Source organism: Jaculus jaculus, chromosome 1, assembly GCF_020740685.1.
Source record: "Jaculus jaculus isolate mJacJac1 chromosome 1, mJacJac1.mat.Y.cur, whole genome shotgun sequence".
In the NCBI taxonomy this organism is placed as follows: Eukaryota; Metazoa; Chordata; class Mammalia; order Rodentia; family Dipodidae; genus Jaculus; species Jaculus jaculus.
This window is the reverse complement of record NC_059102.1, coordinates 226,079,554-226,089,229: the sequence shown is the minus strand read 5'-3', so window position 1 is coordinate 226,089,229 and position 9,676 is coordinate 226,079,554.

Here is a 9,676-nt window from a genome sequence, read left to right as displayed (position 1 = left end):
CACAGGGCATGTTGTGATCCCTGGCCACAGTGTTTGGCATTCTGCTTCCATTTTTTTTTAATTTTTAATTTTTATTTATTTATTTGAGAGCGACAGACACAGAGAGAGGCAGAGAGAGAGAAAAGAGAGAGAATGGGCGTGCCAGGGCCTCCAGCCACTGCAAACGAACTCCAGACGCGTGCGCCCCCTTGTGCATCTGGCTAACGTGGGTCCTGGGGAATCAAGCCTCGAACTGGGGTCCTTAGGCTTCACAGGCAAGCGCTTAACCACTAAGCCATCTCCTCAGCCCTCTAATTCCATTTCTAACCATCTCTCCAGTGATGTCACCCCGGAGTAGCAGTGGGAGGGTTTTGTGGCGGGGGGGGAGTCGTGTATTTTCACTGCTTTGGTAAGTTACAAATAATAATAAGTGAGAATTTTCTTTTTAAGGAGTGTTCGAGCAGGCTAGCACTGTTCTCCTCTGGCCTCTGCACCTGCGCACACAGGGCATGCACATCTACATGCACACGTTTATACACTATACATACACCACACACATTACACGCTCACACATGCAGAAACAGCAATAACAGAAAAAAGATGGAGGAAGTGGGTATTCGCTCTATGAAGGGCTTTTGCATGATTTTCCTCTCCACTTGGCAAGCATCTTTCTTTGGGGTCTTCTGGTCAAACAAGGCTGCTGGAGCTCCATCCATTGCATCTACATTCAGGCAGATAAGAAGTAGGAGAGGAGGGGAAAGACAAAAGGCCGCTCTCTCAGGCAAACTAGCCCCAGCACCATAGCTTCTGTCTATATGGCAGCAGCAGCAATAAACAGGATAAAAATAAACTTGAAACAAACTGATATCCCTGAAGCTACCTGTAACCTTTTCTGGAGCTAGAACACAAGAGCCATGGAACCAAGGGCCCTCATCTTTTTGTTTTATTTTATTTTACTGTTATTAATATTTGTCTTGGGTATGTGCGTGTGTGCGTACATGCATGATGCGTGTGTATGGGTATGTGTGTTTCATGGTTTGCATGCCGAGGTCAGAGGACAACCGCAAGGTACTTTTCCTTATATAAAACCTGTGGTACCCTAGCTGTCACTTAAGACTGTGCCCTCAGAAGGCTCTGAGTGAGTGACTAGTGGCCCAATGGCCTCACTCAGCAGGGACATCAGGGTGTTGGGTCCTTACAGCCAGCCAAGCCGGTGAAGACCTTCTCCTTTCTGTGTTTGGATTAAATCAGCGTGACAGATTCTCCAAGGCAAGGCTGGCTTTCAAGTGCTTATTGGCGTAATTAAGGGAGCTGCTCCACAAAGAAATCATGCCTCTGTTTACGTTGACATCCTGAGAAGCCATAAAATTACCTCCTGTAGTCCTGGGAAGGTGTGAGAGCCAGACCCAGCCTGTTTTCCGGCTGGGCTGAAGAAGCCTGCCCGGATAGCCATCTCCAGGATCCATCCGGATGAAGCACAGAGAGTAATTCAGTTCCTCCTGGGGTAACCTCTCGCAGAGCTTTGATTCTGTTGTTGTTTGCTTCCAACAGGCTGTGATCTTTCAGAACATGTCACATGTCAAGCCTAACATAGTACCAAAATCCAGTGGTTATCTGGGGTCTGTCCACTGGGATGGCCGCATCACATGAGCTCCAGGACTTTTGGGGACCTGACAGCAGAAAGGTGCTGTGTCTGTTAGCCTGGTCCAGAGGGGAGAGGATACCATCCTAGCTGTTTTCCCCTGACACTAGAGGTGCAGAACTTCAGCTTCGGGGGGCCTCCGTTTCCCCATGTGTCAGGTAGCAATGTTTTTACAGGAGTGTTGTAAGATATCAGGAAGACATCATTTCAAGCCCTTGTGAGAGACACTTGATGCCAACCTTTGGCCTCCATACACATGAATACACGCATGCATGCTCATGTGCACACATACATATGAACTTGCATATATACATATGAGCCTGCAAACATATATGCACATCTGTTGCAGTCAGGTTCACGTTGCTGGCAGAAATCACCTGACCAAGAGCAGCTTGTGGGAAAAAGGTTTATTTTGGCTAACAGACCCAAGGGGAAACTCCATGATGGCAGGGGAAAACGATGGCATGAGCAGAGAGGGTGGATATCACCTCCTGGCCACCATCAGGTGGACAACAGCAACAGGAGAGTGTGCCAAACACTGGCTTGGGAAAACTGGCTATAATACCCATAAGCCCATCCCCAACAATACACTGCCTCCAGAAGGTGTTAATTCCTAAACCTCCATTAGCTGGGAACCTAGCATTCAGAGCACCTAAGTTTATGGGGGACACCTGAAGCAAACCACCACACTCTACCCCTGGCCCCCATAAACTGATAACCATCCATGATGTAAAATACAAAGCATCCTGTCCAACTTTAAAAGTCCCCATAGTTTTTTTTTTTTATTTTTAATTTTTATTTTTATTTTATTTATTTGAAAGTGACAGACAGAGAGATAAAGAGGCAGATAGAGAGAGAGAATGGGCACGCCAGGGCCTCTAGCCACTGCAAACAAACTCCAGATGTGTACGCCCCCTTGTGCATCTGGCTAACGTGGGTCCTGGGGAGTCGAGCCTCGAACTGGGGTCCTTAGGCTTCACAGGCGAGCGCTTAACCGCTAAGCCATCTCTCCAGCCCATAAAAGTCCCATTAGTTTTTATCAATTCTAATGATGTTCAAACATTCACATAGTCCAAGATGGTTTTTTTTTAAATTTTTTATTTATTTATTTGAGAGCAACAGACACAGAGAGAAAGACAGGTAGAGGGAGAGAGAGAGAATGGGCGCGCCAGGGCTTCCAGCCTCTGCAAACGAACTCCAGACGCGTGCGCCCCCTTGTGCATCTGGCTAACGTGGGACCTGGGGAACCAAGCCTCGAACCGGAGTCCTTAGGCTTCACAGGCAAGCGCTTAACCACTAAGCCATCTCTCCAGCCCCCAAGATGTTTTAACTGAGCCATAATAACAAAAATAAACCAAAAAACCTATAATGGCACAGAATATACATTCAAATTGCAAAAGATGGCACTGGGCTTAGCAAAGAATTATTTAACCAATGCAAGATTTAAAACAACCAGGGCAAACATCAAACTCTGTAGCTTCAAGTCCAACAACTCTAGTCAGTGGCAAATCTCCAAGTTCGATAATTCTAACCAGCAATAAGTCTCTGGACTTCCAATTTCACCCCTCCAGCTAGGCTGCTCACAGTCCTGGAAAACTTAATCAGGGACAGGCAGCCCTCCTAATAGCCATCTCATGGTCCCAGTACCTCCACTGGGTCTCCACTGCAACCCACAGTTCATCCTCATGGTTTCATCAGGTCTCCGTGCAGGCACCCAGCAAACCGGCTACACATTGCCCATGGCCTTTTCCAAAACACAAGACCATGTTGCAAATTCAATAACCCTCTCTTTCCTGAATTTCTTATACTCCATAATACCACGTGGGGTGTCAATTTGTTAATCCGGGGGGGGGGAATAAAGCAGTCTTTGAAGAACAGGACACCTTCAGCATTCAGGCCCCTTTAAAAATAAAACTGCATCTTATCCCCTCCCCCTTTCAATCAGTCTCTCTTATGTTGATGTGATGGACAGTGGAGTTTCAAAGGGTAAAGTAGGGGAGAGGGAGGGAATTACCATGGGATATGGTTTACAACCATGAAAGTTGTCAATTGAAAGATATAAATATAAATATAAATGGGGACTTCCGGTTAAGATGGGAGTATAGGTATGATGCCAAAGCAGCCTGGGGGGCAGGGAGCCAAAAAAAACCAGCCAAATACACACTTTTACTAAAAAGTGAGGTGTATAGGAAATTGAAGCAGCAGCAGAGAAGTAGGAGAGATCCAGAGCATCCAGAGCCCACACGGGCCAGCAGAAGCGACTCCAGCAGGGCAGGTCCGCGCGAGACCGTGGCAGGCTCAGCTTGAGCTGCAGGAAAAGCCAGGTGCGGGGATTTTCCACTCACACCAGAGCTCTCCGCAAACTCAAGAAACGTGAAGGGAGAGTGGCAGTGAACAACGGAGGAGCAGATCACAAGGTAGAAGAACGCGTGGCACAGCGGGCGAACTGAGCAGCATTGGCTCCCTACCCTTCCCACCCCAGTGCCCAGCCCTCGGGAACAGAGCAGCGGTCCAGAGACCCGGCCAGGCCAACTGAACTGACAGAGCACCAAAGAGGAACCCAATCAAGAGCGCAGCTGAGACCAACATCATCCCAAAAGGGAACTGGGATTACACCAGGTCAGTACCAGCCTAATAAACCTGGTATATAGGCCTGAACCACAAGTGCTAATTGCACCTTCCATATCAGGATAAATTATATGTTAAATCGGTTGGATGGTCAAATTTGCCATTCTTAAATAAGCTGTATTTTGGGCTTGCTATTTGTTGTTTCTTGAATTATAGTGGCTTTGTTTACTCTTCTGTTATACATTAGGGAAGGGTCCCACCTGGTCACAAGCTGACTTGGAACCCTCTACAGACCAGAAATCTTAACCACCTTGTTGTCAGGATTAAGGGAGTGGGTGAGGCACCACACAGCCTAAGGGACAGACAGAGGATCTGGCTGTCATAATACCTAATCTTGCATAAATTTTCATTGAAAGTGTACATTGTCTAGTTAAGTTTTAGAATCTACCTGTGTTTTGTTCCACTTAGCCTACTTGAATACTCTCATAGCAGGCACACCCAACATCTAGAGTCACTTTTGTAGATTCTCTGAGAGTCTTCAGAGCCACACCTAACGCCTTAAGCTCCTACCCTGAATATATATAACATCAGATTGATTGATACATCTCACAATACCCAGCTAATTGGAAAATCCAGTCATTAAATAATCCAAGATGCAAAAATATATACATTATTACACAAGAAACACCAAAAATCAAGACACTATAAATCCACCAAAAAGTATTAATGCATTAGAAAAAACCTCCAGTAAGAACGAGTTAGAGGAAATGCCTGAGAAAGATTTCAAAGGAATGATTATAAATATGGTCAAAGAACTCAAAGAAGAAATCAAAGGAAACAAAGAAGACACAGGACACAAATTTAATGAAATAAAGAGGTCAATACTAGACATAAATAAGGAAATAGAAATAATAAAGAAAAACCAGTTAGAATTACTAGCAAGAAAGAACACAGTCAATGAAATAAAAAAACTCTGTAGAAAATCTCACCAGTAGAATGGATGAAGGAGAGGACAGAATATCTAAGCTAGAAGACCAGGTGGCAGATCTAATACAGTCCAACAAAGAGAAAGACAAACTTATAGAAAAGTATGAGTGGGAATTTCAAGATATTCAGGACACTATGAAAAGATCAAACATAAGAATTCAAGGCATAGTAGAAGGAGAAGAATTTCACTCCAGAGGCATAGTTGGCATCTTCAACAGAATCATAGAAGGAAAATTCCCCCAAATTGTAAAAGAGGTGCCAATGTAGGTACAGGAAACCTTTAGAACACCAGCCAGACCAAACATGGAAAGAACCTCTCCTCGCCATATTATAATCAAACTACCAAACATACAAACCAAAGAAAAAATACTGAAAGCAGTCAGAGAGAAAAATCAAGTTACCTACAAAGGTAAGGCTATCAGGATCACAGCAGATTACTCAACACAAACTTAAAAAGCCAGAAGGGCATGGAGTGATATATTCCAAGTTCTGAAAGATAACAACTGTCAACCAAGGTTACTTTATCCTGAAAAGCTATCTACTCAAACAGACGGAGAAATAAGGACATTCCATGACAAAAGTAGGCTAAAGGACTATTTGAAGACAAAACCAGCTCTACAGAAAATAATACTTGAAAGAATCCTCCATGCTGAAGAAAAAGAAAAGCACAAATATAAGGAACCAGGAAAAAACAAACAATACTCAAATACTAGTTAACACAAGAGAGCAAAGTTAAAACCGGAAGAACTACAAAAAGTGGCCAAAATGAATACACACCTTTCAATATTATCTCTTAATATCAACAGCCTCAATGCCCCAACCAAAAGACATAGGTTTGCAGAGTAGGTTAAAAAGCAGGATCCTATAATTTGTTGCCTCCAAGAAACCCACCTTTCTACAAAGGATGGACACTATCTTAGGGTGAAAGGCTGGAAAACAGTGTTTGAAGCAAATGGACCTAGAAAACAAGCAGGGGTTGCTATCCTAATATCTGACAAGGTAGACTTCAGTCCAACATTAGTTAAGAAAGATAAGGAAGGCCACTTTATATTGAGTAAAGACACCCTCCAACAGGAGGACATTACAATCCTAAACATATATGCACCTAACATGGGGACCCCCAAATTTATCAAACAAATGCTATTAGAACTAAGGTCACAGATAACACCAAACACAGTGGTAGTGGGTGACTTTAACACCCCACTCTCATCAATTGACAGGCCATCCCAGGAAAAAATAAACAAAGAGGCATCTGGACTAAATGAGGTCATAGAAGGAATGGACCTAACAGGTATATACAGGACATTTCATCCAAATACTGCAGAATACACACTCTTTTCAGCAGCACATGGAACATTCTCTAAAATAGACCATATATTAGGACACAAAGCAAATCTTAACAAGTTCAGGAAAATTGAAATAATTCCTTGCATTCTATCTGACCACAATGGAATCAAACTACAAATCAATAGCAAAAAAGGTTATAGGGCATACACAAAATCATGGAAATTAAACAACACATTCATTACTAAATGATGAATAGGTCAATGAAGAAATCAAGAGGGAAATCAAAAATTTAGAGTCAAATGATAATGAGAACACAGCATACTAAAATCTCTGGGACACAATGAAGGCAGCCCTAAGAGGTAAATTTATAGCTTTAAGTGCCTATATTAAGAAATTAGAAAGGTCGCAAGTAAATTACCTAATGCTTCACCTTAAAGCCTTGGAAAAAGACAAACTCAAAATCAGCAGGCAGGAAGAAATAATAAAGATTAGGGCAGAAATTAATGAAATAGAAACTAAAAAAAAAAAAAAATCAAAGAATCAATGAAACAAAGAGTTGGTTCTTTGAAAGGATAAACAAAATAGATAAGCCCTTAGCAAATCTGACCAAAAGAAAGAAAGGAGACACAAATTAATAAAATTAGAGATGAAAAAGGTAACATCACAGCAGATGCCAGAGAAATTCAAAAAATCATGGGGACATACGATAAAAGCATATACTCCACAAATTATGCAAATCTGAAAGAAATGAATGAGTTCCTTGATTTATATGACCTACCTAAATTAAATCAAGATGAGATTAACCACTTAAATAGACCTATAATAAGAATGGAGATCCAAACAGTTATCAAAAATCTCCCAACTACAAAAAGCCCAGGTCCAGATGGATTCACTGCTGAATTTTACCAGACCTTCAAGGAATAGTTAACACCACTGCTTCTTAATCTATTCCATAAAATAAGAAAAGAAGGAATTCTACCAAACTCCTTCTATGAAGCCAGCATCACCCTGATACTAAAACCAGGCAAAGATAGAACAAAAAAAAAAAGAAAATTACAGACCAATCTCCCTCATGAACATAGATGCAAAAATTCCCAAAAAAATATTGGCAAACAGAATATAAGAATATATCAGAAAGATCACTCACCCTGACCAAGTAGGCTTTATCCCAGAGATGCAGGGATGGTTCAACATATGCAAATCTATAAATGTAACACATTATATAAATGGATTGGAGGACAAAAATCACATGATCACCTCATTAGATGCAGGGAAAGCATTTGACAAAATCCAACATCCCTTCATGATGAAAGTCCTACAGAGACTAGGAATAGAAGGAACATATCTCAATATAATAAAGGCTATTTATGACAAGCCTACAGCCAACATATTACTAAATGGGGAAAAACTAGAAGCTTTTCCACTAAAATCAGGAATAAGACAAGGGTGTCCACTGTCCCCACTTTTATTTAATATAGTACTGGAAGTCTTATCCATAGCAATAAGGCAAGAGACACACATAAAAGGGATACAAATTGGAAAGGAAGAGATCAAGTTATCATTATTTGCAGATAACATGATTCTATACACAAAAGACCCTAAAGACTCTACTAGCAAACTGTTAGAGCTGATCAAAACCTACAGCCATGTAGCAGGATACAATACACAGAAATTAGTAGATATCCTATATGCTAACAACAAACACTCAAAGTATGAAATCAGAGAATCATTCCCATTCACAATTGCATCAAAGAAAATAAAGTACCTTGGAATAAACCTAACCGAGGAAGTAAAGGATCTCTACAATGAAAACTTTAAAACATTCAAGCAAGAAATTGCAGAAGACACTAGGAAGTGGAAAAACATCCCTTGTTCCTGTATTGAAAGAATCAGTATTGTGAAAATGGCAATCTTACCAAAAGCAATCTACATATTTAATGCAATCCCCATCAAAATTCCCAAGGCATTCTTCATGGAAAAAAAAAATCCAAAAATTGATTTGGAATCACAAAAAACCTCAAATATCTAAAATAATACTGAGCAACAAAAATAAGGTGGGTGGTATCAACATACCTGATTTTAACCTATACTACAGAGCCATAGTAACAAAAAACAGCATGGTACTGGCACAAAATCAGACATGTAGATCAATGGAACAGAATAGAGGACCCAGATGTAAGTCCCGGTAGCCATATTCACCTGATATTTGTTAAAAATGCCAAAAATACTCACTAGAGAAAAGACAGCCTCTTCAGCAAATGGTGTTGGGAAAACTGGATATGTATCTGTAGCAGGATGAAAATAGATTCTTTTCTCTCGCCATGCACAAGAATTAAGTCCAAATGGATTAAAGACCTTAACATCAGACCAGAAACTTTAAAACTGCTAGAGGAAAAAGTAGGGGAAACCCTTCAACATATTGGTCTTGGCAAAGACTTTCTGAATATAACCCCAATTGCTCAGTCAATAAAACCACAGATTAACCACTGGGACTTCATGAAATTACAAAGATTTTGTACTGCAAAGGATACTGTGAATAAAGCAAAGAGGCAATCTACAGAATAGGAAAAAATCTTTGCCAGCTATATATCTGATATAGGATTAATATCTAGGATATATAAAGAACTCAAAAAGTTAAATAATAAGGAATCAAACAAGCCAATTAAAAAATGGGCTATGGACCTAAATAGAGAGTTCTCAAAGGAAGAAATACAGATGACATATAAGCATCTAAAAATATGTTCTACGTCCCTAGTCATCAGGGAAATGCAGATTAAAACTATATTGAGATTCTGTCTCCTTTCAGATTGGCTACCATCATGAAAACAAATGATCATAAATGTTGGCGGGGATGTGGAAAAGAGGAACCCTTCTACACTGTTGGTGGGAATGCAATCTGGTCCAGCCATTGTGGAAATCAGTGTGGAGGTTCCTAAAACAACTAAAGATTGATCTACCATATGACCCAGCTATAGCACTCCTAGGCATATATCCTAAGGACTCATCTCATTTCCTTAGAAGTACATGCTCAACCATGTTTATTGCTGCTCAATTTATAATAGCTGGAAAATGGAACCAGCCTAGATGTGCCTCAACTGATGAGTGGATAATGAAGATATGGCACATTTATACAATGGAGTTCTATTCAGTGGTAAAGAAAAATGAAGTTATGAAATTTGCAGAAAGGTGGATGGATCTGGAAAGGATTATACT